The sequence below is a fragment of the Xenopus laevis genome, chromosome 2L, assembly GCF_017654675.1.
Source record: "Xenopus laevis strain J_2021 chromosome 2L, Xenopus_laevis_v10.1, whole genome shotgun sequence".
Classification (NCBI taxonomy): Eukaryota; Metazoa; Chordata; class Amphibia; order Anura; family Pipidae; genus Xenopus; species Xenopus laevis.
The window spans coordinates 47,896,054-47,910,437 of NC_054373.1; the positions used below are offsets into that span (position 1 = coordinate 47,896,054).

At 38.6% G+C, this 14,384-nt stretch overlaps 1 pseudogene; it reads left to right on the forward strand.

Annotated features, from left to right (window-relative positions):
- The first annotated feature begins 945 nt into the window (after positions 1-945).
- LOC108708037 lies at positions 946-6,652 on the forward strand (annotated as a pseudogene).
- Positions 6,653-14,384: the final 7,732 nt, after the last annotated feature.

Sequence of the window (14,384 nt, forward strand, 5' to 3'; positions counted from 1 at the left end):
AGGTTAAAAGGACTGGACACAGGGACAAAACAGAACAATGCTTCTAACCATTTGGAAACTAAACAGAAGACAGGAGGCCGCCAAGCATCCACCTTGAACTCTGCCCTGATCAAACTGAATGCAGAGTGAGCTCTAGTTGCACATTTATGTTGGCCCAATTGATCGAATCACATCACATCATGTTTTGGTGTTGAGAGTAACCCCATACACTCTCGATTGGTGGTTGTATACCAGATTATTTTTTCTTTGGGCATGAACTCTGATAGAATTCCATTTTTTTAAATGCTTATTTGGACCCCTAACACACTGTCCAATAATATAATTTACCTGGCAATAACCAGATCATATCAGCAGTCCACTTTAAGTATGGCCAGTGTAAACTGTATTACAGGATTAAAACATTTGTGCTCAGTTACAAGACATCCCATTCATTAGCAGTGACCTTTGGCAGCATGCAGTTTTCTACCCACCCTATTTATTTGGTGGTGCCAAAATGATAGGCACCCCCACGTGACCCTTCTGTGCATTCTAATGGGGGATTAGGATTCAGGGGCAAATGACTTACATCTGGGGGCAGAGCTGTTATTTCTGCAGTATTCTGGGGGGGGGACACTACAATCAGTTTGCACCTTTTTTGCAATTGGCGCCCTGCCTTTTTCTTTATAAATGATCGCTGATAGATACTATGGACACCAGCCCCTCTATGTAGATACTGAGCATTTTTATCCCTTTTCTATCCATAAGGGGCCCGTCCACAACAAAGTAACACACACGTGTAATTAGGGCTGGGAGAGGCACGTGACTCACAAGCAGACTACCCCTAGTCCAACACTGAGAAAGATTAAGAGGGAGCCACTCTCTGACCTCAAAGTGTGTTGACGCGGCCACGCGCGTCCTCATTTGCGCACGGTGGCGCAAGCGCGACCTTGTTTACACACGGCAGCGCACGGGCGTCCTTGTATACGCATGGTAGAGCACGCACGTCCTCATTTATGCACGGCCACGCGAAATTGCGCGACGTAGCTGCCCGGGTTGCCTGGGGCGCCCAGAGCCAGCACTGCCTGTAACATACGCTTGAACAACATTTGTAAACTCCTATCACGTGAACACATGACAGAAATCACGCTCCCTCTGCAGTCAGTAGTATGCGGTGCCAGCGCACATGAAAACGAGCGGTGATCCTACGTTGAAGTGACACAAAGCGCAGTTTTACTTCACGTTTCTAAGGAAACGGCTGTAGCCAATCAGCAGATTATGTCTATAGGATTTTGTTCAGCCAATGGGAGAGCCGTGGCCATGGAAACAACAAGACGCTAGGCCTTGAGTTGTGTGTGTTCCGCTGGTGTTGTGTTGCCTCCCGGTGTACCGACCCCCCTATCCACCACTCCCACCGGAGGAAGTGCTTTCATGTTACACGGGTAATTCTGCTGTTATAAACTCGCTCACACCCTCTGGCTCCTCCCTTTCTTACCCAGCTGTTCCTTCCCAGAATTCCTTCTGCTGTGACTCACGAGCCAAAACACAGCCTGTTGGGGGGTCTCTGTTGTCAGATCCGAGGGGCATCGCCTGCTTTGCTTCAATATACAGGAATTGCCATTGGTGCCCTCACTTGTTGCCCCCTCGTCCCTATGCACTAACTTTCCCTTATTTTGTTACAGATAACACTGCGCATATTCCCTGTGACACCAGCAAGTGAATAACATGTTTAAGGTGAAAGTGCTTGTTATTGGGCCCACAGAGGTACAGATCAGAACCGGAAGTACTGCAGCATTGTCATCTGTTTCATGTGAACCTTTGTACAAAGTGGGTTCTAGAGAATCACCTCTAAATACATTACTGGGTCACTGGTGTCCTCATGTAGTTCCACAATAGCTGGAATGTGTTCTGCCATTTGGGTATTTCCCCTCACCTAATTACTTGCATCGTTTTTCACATGTACCTGCCAGTTGACATGGTGTGTCTTTACTTATCTGTGTCTTTGTGGGGGGCTTTATTGTGAGTCAAGCACTACACTAATTCTAATGGGAGAAGAGGAATTGTAGGGCATCAGTGCTTTACTTATGTGATATCAGAGGAAAAGCAATTCATGGGCTTTACTTTAGCACATTATAGGCACCTTGATGTCTGTAGCAAGCAGAAAATATTGATTATTTCCCAGTCATTTTTATTTGAGGGGCATCTGTGTCCCCAAGAGGGGAGGGGGGGATACCTGTATGAGTGATTTGGCCTTCAAACCTTGCCATCTTTGTATCACAACTGATCAACCAAAGAGCAGCCCAGAGTAGAATCAGAACATGAATATAACTCGTTAACTGTGTGACTATAGAGCCCAGAAATATAACACAACAATTAATTGGGCATCTGCTTTGACACCTCTTTCTATTTCAGTTACAGTAGATACTGCATAAAATAGTGCATAAGCTAGACATCTGAAATATATGATTTAATTGGGGTTTGTTGTATTTGGAATTGATACAATTGTTTTTAATTTGCAGAGTGGTAAAACAGTTTTGGCCAATTTTGTATCAGATGCAACATAAACAATAGGCGGCGAATACCACCCCACTCAAGGTGTAAGGTAAACAGTTCAGTTTCTCTGTCACTGGTCCAATTCTCATTTCTGATCTAGGTTGTAGGTCCTTAAGTTTACATATTTATAATAGGGAATCAATAGCTAGCTGTATTATAGCTTCTTTCATTTGGAATTATATTGTTGTCCCTTTTAATTTTTTTTTAGAATTCTAGAATTTGAATGTCCAGATAGAAATAAAGGCTCTTCATGCGAAGTGGAATTTTGGGATTGTGGGGGAGATCCAAAGTAAGTGTTAAACTAATAGGACCTCAGATAGAAAGGTTGACAACAATCTCACCATCATGATTTCAGCAAGACTTGGATGCATATCAATAAAAAGTAATAGTAAAAGGGAAATTTATATCATTATTAATATTATAAAAACATGAGTGAACATGTTGTGGATATTTAAACAGACTGTATACCGCCTGGTTCAACATACAATGAATAGGGCTTGAACAGAATTAAGTTTTTATATTTATTGAGATACACAGGGCAAATAGGGAAAAAACTACACCATGTTTGGTCCTTGTGAGTAGATAGATAGCCCTCTATCTTCATTTTCCATGTTTGCCCTGTTTAGCTCTCGAAAAATCCTTTGTTTTTTTTAATTGATTAAAACAACAAGCAATTATATGTTCAGCACAGGCCCTATTCATTGACCTCATGTTGAAACAGGGGGTATATCTGCCCTTTAATGTGTATTACATTTAAAGCAAACAGATGGGCACCATTCAAATATTTCTTGTTGCTAGTTGTGGTTTTTATAACACATCCGTCTCAAACACAGTGCCCTGCAGCACACACAAGCTCTATACTTAAAGGGGTGACTACATTTAAAATGAGTGTTATGGTGCAGTTGTTCCCAAACTGTAATGTTGGCCCCTATGCAGGCCCAGAGCAGTGGTTGAGGTGCAAAGCCTGAGGTACTGGTAAGTTCATATTTTTATAAAATGCCAATTTGCTCTCCTAAATGCTCTTGGCACCACAGGGGGATGCTAATATCCAACTATAATAACGGCAAAGGCAAGAGATATGATGCATTAGTCTAAATGTTTAAGACATTTTGTAGGAAATGTACTTGTTAGATTAATAAGGATGTTACCTTGTACATGGCAATAGACTATATATAAACTGTGGTAGTAGTCTGAATGGCAAAAACTCAAAAAAATTGTTTTTGTTTTACTATAAAATCTGAATTTTTATATGTAAAAAAAAATCTTGAATTTTTCATGAATATTATACCCCAAGGATGGAAAAATTCTGAATCCGAAAATCTGGCATCTCAGGCCATCCGAGGTTGTATATAAGTCAATGGTAGAAGTCCTGAAGATGTCCTGATCTGTGCTGGGTTTCGTGCAAAAATCTGAAGACTTCATGGTTTTCGGGCGAAAATTCGAACAAACTTACTTTTCAGCCGGAAAATCTGAAAAATTTGTATGGTTTGAATTTTCAGACGATTTTCACGATTCTTTCGAGTTTTTTCCCCGGATGCGGATATGGTCAGAGTATATTTAAGATAATAATGAGAGAAATTCAGATTTTGATCAATAACCCCCTAAATGTCTAAAACATAATTACATAGATAATGTACTTGTCAGATTAAAAGGAAGTACCTTGCCTTTGGAAATATTTACTAGGTTATTTGCTGTAACAGGTGCTTGCTGTCATAAACTATCATTGGTTTTGTACATAGTGGGATGAATAACTGCAAATCGGCCTGATTTGGAGTAGGGTTAACTGTAGTGCTAGTAATCTGCAAGCAACATTCATGGGGACGGGTTAAGATACTTTCGAAAATTGGCTTTTTTGTTTGTTTAAGTTTTTTTGTTTGTCCCTGAAGTAATGTCACTTCTGAGTTACATTGACATTCATGACTACTATAGGCAGTGGGTGCAGGTCGATACAGGTTGGTTTCCGTGGCAGGTGCAGGTCTGCTGTCTACTGTGTTGTTTACCGATTATATGCTTTTATATTTTAAAGACAAAAACTGAAGGCAGTGACTTTATGGATATAATGTAATAATCAATTTAAATTGCAGAACATTTTTAATCAACCATCTCTTATTCCTTATTAACAGGTTTGAGAGTTGTTGGCCAGCAATCATGAAATACTCACATGGAGTGATCATTGTTTTCAATGCTGACATTCCTAGTCATCTCAAAGAGATTGAAATGTGGCACTCGAACTTTATCCAGCAGCAGCGACTGCAGGAAAGTCGCTGTGTTCTAATTGCACATAAGAAGCCTGGCAGGCCCGGATTTGTGGAGAGGCCACCAAGGCCCGGGCCTAGGGCGGCAGGATTTTAGGGGGCGGCATGCTGCCCAACCACACCCACATTGGTTCAAAAACACTGGGGATTCGCAGAAGATACAATAATTTTGTAAATTTTCCGTGCCCAATCCACATTGCTCAGGTCCCGATTATGAAAATTTGCATGAACAAAGGGGGGGGGGACACGGGTGATGAACTGGAAGTGGGCCTAGGGGCGCCCGCTATGTAAATCCGTCCCTGAAGCCTGGGTCAGGAGATGAAAGAGAACGTCTACATTTATGTGAGTGAGAAATTGCATTTTTTTAATAATGTAGAAAACATGAAGAAAATACTTAAACTTAAGCATAGTAGTTGGAATGTGCCTTTCCAAATTGGAAAAAAATACCCTCACCATAATTAAGATGTATTTGTTAATGAAGTATGTCCTAGGACCTAGAATAATAAAATTAAATAAGTTCTCTTCTTTAGTGCCACTAGATGGTAGCAGAGAGCAACAATCCAAATTAAGCACATTTGTCAGATACAATGGGGTATGTTTATCAAAGAGTGCAGTTAGAGATGGCTACAGCTTGTTAGAGTGAAATTCCTCCACTCTCCATTCATTTTTAAAGTTTTAGAGTATTTATCAGTGGGTGAAAGTGAAAATTCACCCATTTCAAAATCCCATAGAAATAAATGGAGAGTGGAGGAATTTCACTCTAGCAGACTGATCCATCTCTAATTTCACTCTTTGATAAATATACCCCAATGTCTATGCTTCTTGATTTCTCAATGTGTTATATGTAATACCTCCAGTTCTTACTGAGATCTTTCTTTATGGAGTTACTCTGTCAGTTCTTTCATTATGTGACTGCAGAACAACATCTTTTCTTAGTATTATAAAAAACTAGTACTTCAAATGACAAAAAAAATGTATCTGTGATCTGGAGATCTGGCTCTTCAAATTAACTAACTGGTGAAAATTCGCTAGGACAACGTTAATTTACTAAAATGCAAAGTTGCGTCCAGGGCGCCGTACATTGGCGAAGTTTCACTAGCGTTACTTCGGTAATCAAACCGAAGATGCAATAGCATTGGCTAATTTGCATACGGCAGTAAATTATAAAGTTGAATGGACATATATGTTGCATCAAATAACATTACACAAGTACAGGGAACCTTAATAAATAAAATAGAGTTGTTATAATGCCCTACACATGAGCCCACTGTATAGTTTATGTTCCATATGTTAGAAACTGTATGGTTGAACCCAGTTACCCAAAAATATTTTTGCAGACTATCACTCTGAAAAAAGGAAAAGACACTAAAAATTTAAGAAGTCCTATGCACTCCATTGCCTAGTCTGAGCTGGCGAAGGCAAGTCTGGCAAAAGAGGCAACATTCAGTAAAATTTGCATCTAAATCCGCGAAGTGCCTGAAAGACGTAACGCTGGTGAAGTTTCACCAGCTTTAATCATTTTGCCCTTTAGTAAATCTGCCCCTTTCTGTGTAATCACTAAGAGCTTGTTAAACTGATAAATGTGTTGATATTTTATTACACAAATGTTGTTTGCTATAACTTTGTTACTATACATGAACATAATTTAGGAAATTCTTGTTTTACAGCTCCTGCCCTTGCTAAATTAACCCTTATATATTCCAATCTGGAAGATGACCCTGAGGATGTAAAAACGGAGTTAATGAAATACCTTCGAGATATAGTCAGTTTGTTGTCAGAGAGCAGAGACCGGGAGGAAATGTCCATTATAACATAAAAGATGTTAAAAACCAGAATTTTTAAATAAATATTTATTTTTGTAAATCAAAATATAGAGCATTCAAGAGAATTTGATAGAAAGACTAATCTGTAGCTCTATATGTATAAAGGACAACTGTTGTTTCATATAGAATGCTTATGTTTGTTCTTCAATAACCCCCTGGTGTACAAATCTGGGATTAGAATGTTGCACCTTTTGATCAGTTACTGAAATAACAGTTGAATATTAGAATGGTATATGAATGTTCCATTTGTTTCTCTGCTCAGCCAGTGGCTGCCTTCCATTTGTGGTCTGCTGTCAGGCCTGGCTTATAATCACCACTGGTGAAACAAACCCCTATCGGGTATGCTGTGCCTTTTTAAGATGTATTAAATTGGTTGTTTGCCTTTGAGTTAACTTTTAGTATGACGTAGAGAGTGATTTTCTGAGACAACTTGCAATTGGGTTTCCTTTTTTTATTATTTGTGGTGGTTTTTGAGCTATTAAGCTCTTTATTTAGCAGCTCTCCAGTTTGTAATTTCAGCATTCTATTTGGTAGGGTCCAAATTACTCTAGCAACCATGCACTGATTTGAATAACAAACTGGAATATGAATAAGAGAGGACCTGAATATAAATAGGAGTAATAATTAGCAATAAAAATACATTTGTAGCCTTACAGAGCATATTTTTTATAGGGGGGTCAGTTACCCCCTTTTGAAAGCTGGAAAGAAAAAGGCAAATAATTCAAAAACTTTACAAAATAGATAATGAAGACCAATTGAAAATCCAATTCTATAACATACTAAAAGTTAACGTAAAGGTGAACCACCCTTTTTATTGTGTGAATAAGAGAACATATCCTTTGATGTATGCTGTTGGTCTTTATTACACATATAAGTTAATATAATTGCTTACAGAATTGATTATCAACATCAAGGACATAAAATGAGAACTAAAGCTACACCAGAAGTGCTACACATTCTATTTTCAAGTCATGTACCAACAAGTTTGCCACGGCCCTTTAGCAGTGAAGATCTGTGCCACATTGATTCATTGATTCACTGCTCATGTTTTGTGTTACTGTCATTAAACTGAGCTTATTTTATCGACAGCAGTTCAGAGCACACTGCTAATGTGCAGCTTCATTGATACAAGATGGGGAGCTCCTGTACATAACTTTGCCTGGGTCATTAGTGGTACAGTACATGCAGTGCTTTGAATAGGTTTTGTGGGAAATCTATTCTCCAGCAGGCAACAAGGGGATTAAAATTATTTTGGTATGGGGGTGAAAGCATGTGTGTGCCAATATGCTTACTATTATAGGGATGCTGAACCTCTGGGCTGCTACAGTGTGTTCACTATATAAACTACAGCATTTGTAACTGTATCATTATAAGAATGTAATTCTTTAAATTAAATGTTGCAGTTAAACATTGGGGTGGATCAGCTAAAGGTGGAATAATGTAAGGAATTATTAAATTTGTTAGTGTTAATGACAAAAATTGGAGGAATCATGAGTGATCTATATTCACATGACTTTTCAAGTGTGTGATATTTAGGGGGTTATTTATTAAAGGTCGAATTTTAGAGTTACGTGAGCTTTTTTAGACCTCGAATGAACTCAACTGGAATGGTTTCTAATTTAAGAAAGAACTCAAGGAAAAAACACAAATCAGCAAGTTCTGGGTTAACAATCCAAAAAACTCAAATTAATCCAGTTTTCCACGGAGGAAAATTTGAATCTCTTGAATTGATCGAGTTTTCAAGCGAAATCCTCCGAAAGAAACTCGAATATCATGAAGGCTATAGACATCTTCAAATGGTTCAAGGGACCTCTGCCATTGACTTCTACATGACCTCGACAGACAGCATCTGTGATTGAGATCTACAAGAATGTTGTTAAAACATAGTCAAGACGTAATAAGGCGGGACACAGCATTGATTTCTCTTTGCCTGTAGTTAATCATTACTAGATGACATAATCAACATTATGATAACAATGAAAAAAAAAAAAAAATGCAAAACTTTTTTTGGAAGGGCTTACGATATTTCTCAAGACCAGTACAGGATCTGTTATGCACAATGATTGGGACCTGGGTTTTTTTGCATAAGGAATCTTAAGGGCTATTACAGACGAGCATTTCTAGCTGTGCCCCCCTGCATTCCGGTTTCATGCGTTGAGACGCAGGGGAGCGCAGGAGTAAACGCACTGAATTCTTTTCAATGGGGCTGTACTCACACAGACGCATGTAAGCGCCTAACGCAGGAAAAATGCAACATGCTGCATCCCAAACCTGCATTCGGCACTTACATGCGTCTGTGTGAGTATGGCCCCATTGAAAAAAATTCAGTGCATCTACTCTTGCGCTTCTCTGTGGCTGAACGCATGAAACCGGAACGCAGGGGAGCGTAGCTAAAAACGCTCATCTGTAAGAGCTCTAAGGCTGCTAATAATCATGAAATAAACCCAATAGGATTGTTTAGCCACAAAAAAAAAAATTAGAATTCTTTGCTTAAAAATGTGAGACATGGAGATGGCCTTTCCGTAACTTTGAAGTTTCTGGATAACAGATTTAAATACATTGGTTGATTTGCTCTTGGCTTACATAGTCCAAGGCATGACTATGCTAAAGAAGTCACCAGGCATACAGTTTAGGGAAATGTGTTCCCTGTAACGTATATATATATATATAGATAGATAGATAGATAGATAGATAGATAGATAGATAGATAGATAGATAGATAGATAGATATAGTATAACTGTGAGGAATGTCATTAGCTATTTAGGCCATGCTCTGTATGCTATATAGTCAAGTAAGGCAATAGGGATTGCAACATGATCTTTTGGACTTTATACCAGAGTATGAAGAAAGTGTATTTAGAACAAAACCAGTCGCTTAACCCTTTATGCAATTAATATTTTTTCCTGAGAGTTTGTGGACACTGAATCCATTCAACCATAGAGTTCACCAGAGAAGACACTCGTACTTAATGGGCTAAAGATCCAGTATGCATTTTTCAATGATTTTATACAAGCAATTGTTTTACCTTGGGGTAGAAAAGCACATAGACATCCCAAAGCTTCATATTTCCAAAAGTGAAATGCAAACTGGAGGCACTGAAGCAAAAGTTCATTAATTCATTTTTTTCAGTGCACTAAATTCCTATTAAAGCCAGCATTCTTGGAGTGCAGTCATGAACTCATAACAGACAAACGTCTGAAGTTAGAGCACAGAGAATCCTGAAAAGGCAGAAGCACAAAACTAGCTTTCAACTATCTTATAAAAAAAAAAGTAATTCCAGCAAGTTACAGGTGTATGGGCCCAGGTGCAAATATGCAGCCGTCTGGCGAGATCAGAGAAACAGGATTTCCAATCTGCTGTTCTAATTCATCACGTTTCTCATTAGTTAGGAGGTATTTGAAATATTCCCCCTTTCAGATGTATAAAGAGCCTGCCCGCAGCAATTTGTAGTATAGTTTGTTACATTTATGGCTAAAGATAGCTTTGAATATTATGTAAAAGGGTTCCAAAATAATGCAAAGCTTTACACATTAAATGAACAAGATCAACAAGGAAACATGAAGGAAAAAGGTGTATTTTATCACCAGAAACTATTTTTAAGGGGGTCAAAGCAACCCAAAATGCAACTTTGTAATTTACATTAATTTAAAAAATGTTCTAAGGTTTTAAAGATATTTGGAAACAATATCAATCTCGTTCTCGATCTGACTCTTGGAAATAATGCAGCAGCTAGCTGATAACAGAGCAGACTTCTGCTACATTGTGAAAACAAAAGGGGTAAATCATACTTCAAAATTAATGTTACGTCAGAAATCAGAAGGAACAATATTGGCTATTGCACACAATGGAGCCTTAAAGGGGACCTGCCATCCTATGTTCTTAGCTTTAATGCTGAGTTTTTTCCATTCGATCCGTTTCCGTGTCCAATTTGGCTTTGCTCCTTTTAGTGTACAAATTTTGATGAGATATGTCGATCTGTTATTATGTCTAATTTAAAAGTTATTACGCATAATATTCAGGGTTTCAACTCCCCACAGAAGAGGTTGAAGGCTTTTAAATACTATCGCTCCATTCGTACGGATATTTTGTTTCTACAAGAAACGCACTTTTCCTTAGATTCAACACCCTCCTTTTTATCGTCCTATTTTCCAACTTATTTTCTGGCAACAGGTCCTGAAAAAAAGAATGGGGTAGCAATATGTTTTATTAAAGGCTTGCAATTTAAACTTCACACTGTTACTAGGGACCCAAATGGTCGATATGTGTTGCTTGTGGGAGAAATACAGGATACTGAGGTAACTCTGCTTAGTTATTATGCCCCGAATGTGGGACAGGATGTCTTTTTTGATAAATTGAGAGAGGTAATACAATTACGCCGTAAAGGTCATTTGATACTAGGGGGGGGACTCCAATATCTGCTTTCATGTCACATTAGATAAAACTTATAAAAGTCCATCACTCCCACCCACTGATTCGGTGCAAGCTAAATGGATATTGGGTATATTACAAACACTACTGGTGATAGATGCCTGGAGGGAACAATGGCCTACAATTAAGGATTATACTTTTTTTTCTAATCCACATAGAATATATTCCCGTATAGACCATATTTTTTTATCGCAAACGCTACTACCAAATATTGATACGGCTAGAATTGTCCCGACTACCTGGTCTGATCACTCATTGGTATTGGTGGAATTGCAGTCCCTGATATGTAAACCTGCGCAATTTAGATGGAGGCTGAATGATGTCATATTGGCTACATCACAGACAAGATCACGCATTGAAGGCGCTATTCAGCAATATTTTTCTATAAATCGGGGCACTGTAGCTTCTCCAATCACGTTATGGGAAGCACACAAGTCTGTTCTAAGAGGGGAAATTATTAGTATTACAACGGCCCGTAAGAAGCAGAAGCGTGAAAAAATACAACACTTACAAAATAAACTGTTAATTCTAGAGCAGCAAAATAAAGCAAAATTTTCTCCTAAAATCCAAGCTACTATACTAGATGTTAAAAGGGAATTAGATTTGCAATATACACAGGATATTGAAACTGTGCACCAATGGCGACTCAATAGACGATATAGTAAGGGGAACAAATCAGATACCCCCTTGGCCCGAACTTTGCACTCAGTTTTGACCCCACACCCTCCCCTACATAAAATCCGAACCAAATCTGGATCTATTACAGGCAATCCGAAGAAACTTTTGCAAGAATTTACTGATTTCTACTCTAACATCTATAGAGCCCCCTCTAAATTTAATGAATCTCAAGCAGATAACATTTTTGCTAAAGTAAGATTACCTATCTTGACTCCTGAACAAAAGCAGATAATGGACAATGATATCACGATAGAGGAAACTTCATTAGCGATTAAGTTACTTCCGACCTCTAAAACACCTGGCCCAGATGGCTTTTCCATATTGTATTATAAGAAATTTGCTTCACTATTGTCACCACACCTTACAAATATGTTCAATAATTTGATGCGTGGAGGCAAAATGCACTCAGACTCTATCTTGGCTCAAATTGCGTTAATACCCAAGCCTAATAAAGATTTGCTAGAATGTGGTAATTACCGACCTATCTCAATCCTTAATAATGATGTTAAAATTTTGGGTAAAGTATTGGCCACTCGTTTGAATTCGTTTTTAGCAGCCCTTATTCACCCTGATCAAGTGGGGTTTGTCCCTAACAGAGATGGCGGTGAAAATATAAGGCGATTGATACAATTGATATACACTCTCAATTCCTCTCAAACTTCAGCAATACTATTGGCTTTGGATATTCAAAAAGCGTTTGATTCGGTCACCTGGGACTATATATATTATGTGTTAAAAAAATTGAATTTTGGAGACAAATTCCTTCTATCTATCCAAGCTTTATATAATACCCCTCAAGCTTTTCTAAAATGGGGCCCTTTTGCCTCTGAGACAATTACCTTGCATAGGGGGACGAGACAGGGGTGCCCCCTCTCGCCATTGTTATTTATTTTAGCGTTAGAACCTTTAGCACTGTTGATCAGACAGGACCCAAATATAAATGGGATAACAATAGGTCAACAGACTCACAAACAAATGTTATTTGCGGATGATATCTTGTTGACGGTGACGAAACCGCTCACATCTTTACCACGCTTGTTTAATAACCTTCATCAGTTTGAGCTCATATCTGGCCTGCAGATTAACCCTACGAAATCTGAAGCCCTACCTCTGAACCTTGCCCAATCTCAGAAAAAATTGATCCAACTTAATTTCGACTTGGGATAATCACTTACATTATCTGGGGGTAGCAATAACGCCAACTCTTGAAGGTCTATACCAAGCCAACTACCCTCCGCTATGGGCAGAAATTGAGAAATCGCTTAGGGCGTGGTCGAAACTGCGTATATCTTGGCTTGGTAGGGTGAATGCAATTAAAATGATACTGTTGCCTAAAATATTGTATTTTTTCCGAGTTTTACCGATAGAAATAGCTAGACTTCATCTACGTAAAATGCAGTCCAAACTTATGAATTTTATTTGGGGAGGTAAAAAAGCTAGGCTGTCCCAGAACACGATAATGCTGCCCAGACACAAAGGCGGTCTGAATGTTCCCAATCTACTTTATTATTATCAGGCCGCGCACATTATGCCGATCATTCACTTTTATAGACCCAATCTCCCATTATGGGCTCAAATTGAAGTTGCGTATTTGAAACCAATCAATCCTGCAGCTTTGCCATGGACCTACTGCTTCCACTCCTGTGCTCAAAATGGCATTGTCTGTTTGGGACCAAACTGTACAAAAAACTCCTTTGATGTCTCCCCATTGCCCAGCTATGCCTCTAGTTGGTAATCCTATTTTTGAACCAGGGCTTCAGGACAGGGACTTTTGTTGGTGGCAATCCCATAATTTGACGTATGTTGCTCATTTTTTTGGTTTGCAAGGACTTAAGAAATGGTCTACTATTGTTGAGCAATATAGTCCCCCACGATCAGAATGTTTTCGATATATCCAAATTCAACATTTTCTTAATATAGTGACTAAAGGATGTACTAATACCTTGACCTCTTCTGCCTGGGAGCAAATGTGTGTTAAATTTCTTTGTAGTGGAGGAATAATATCCATTTTGTATAAGGAAATTTTGAATTCTATGATTTCTTCCCTTCCGACTTATTCTAAACAATGGGGAAGGGACTTGGGTACTGTGATGGATGAATCTACATGGCAGCAAATTTGGACAAATACGTCTAAGATCTCAACGAATGTTTTGGCTCAGGAAACGTTATATAAGGTAATGTCTGGATGGTATATGGTCCCCGCGAAACTGCATACATTTTATCCTAATTCCAGCCCGCTCTGCTTTCGTAATTGTGGCATGGACGGTACTATGTTACATATTTGGTGGCAATGTAGACAGGCGTTCAGATTTTGGTCTAGAATATTTACGTTGATTGATTCCATTATGGGGATCAAACTTCGAAAAGATCCCATGATGGTGTTACTTAACACGACTATTCCAACCCCGAATAAATATCATCGCAAACTTATACAATTTATCTTTACAGCAGCGAAACAGACTATTGCTACGTCCTGGAAAAAGTGCTCAATTCCTATAATTATGTTCAGGCTCAAAATGAACTGGATTATGGTAAATGAGAGAATGTTAAGTATTACTGCAGATAAATATAATGTTTACACCAAAATCTGGACGCCTTGGATTTCATATACCAGGTTATAATAATTATATTGGATGCCACCTTTCTGGTTTAATTTTCTTTAATTATATA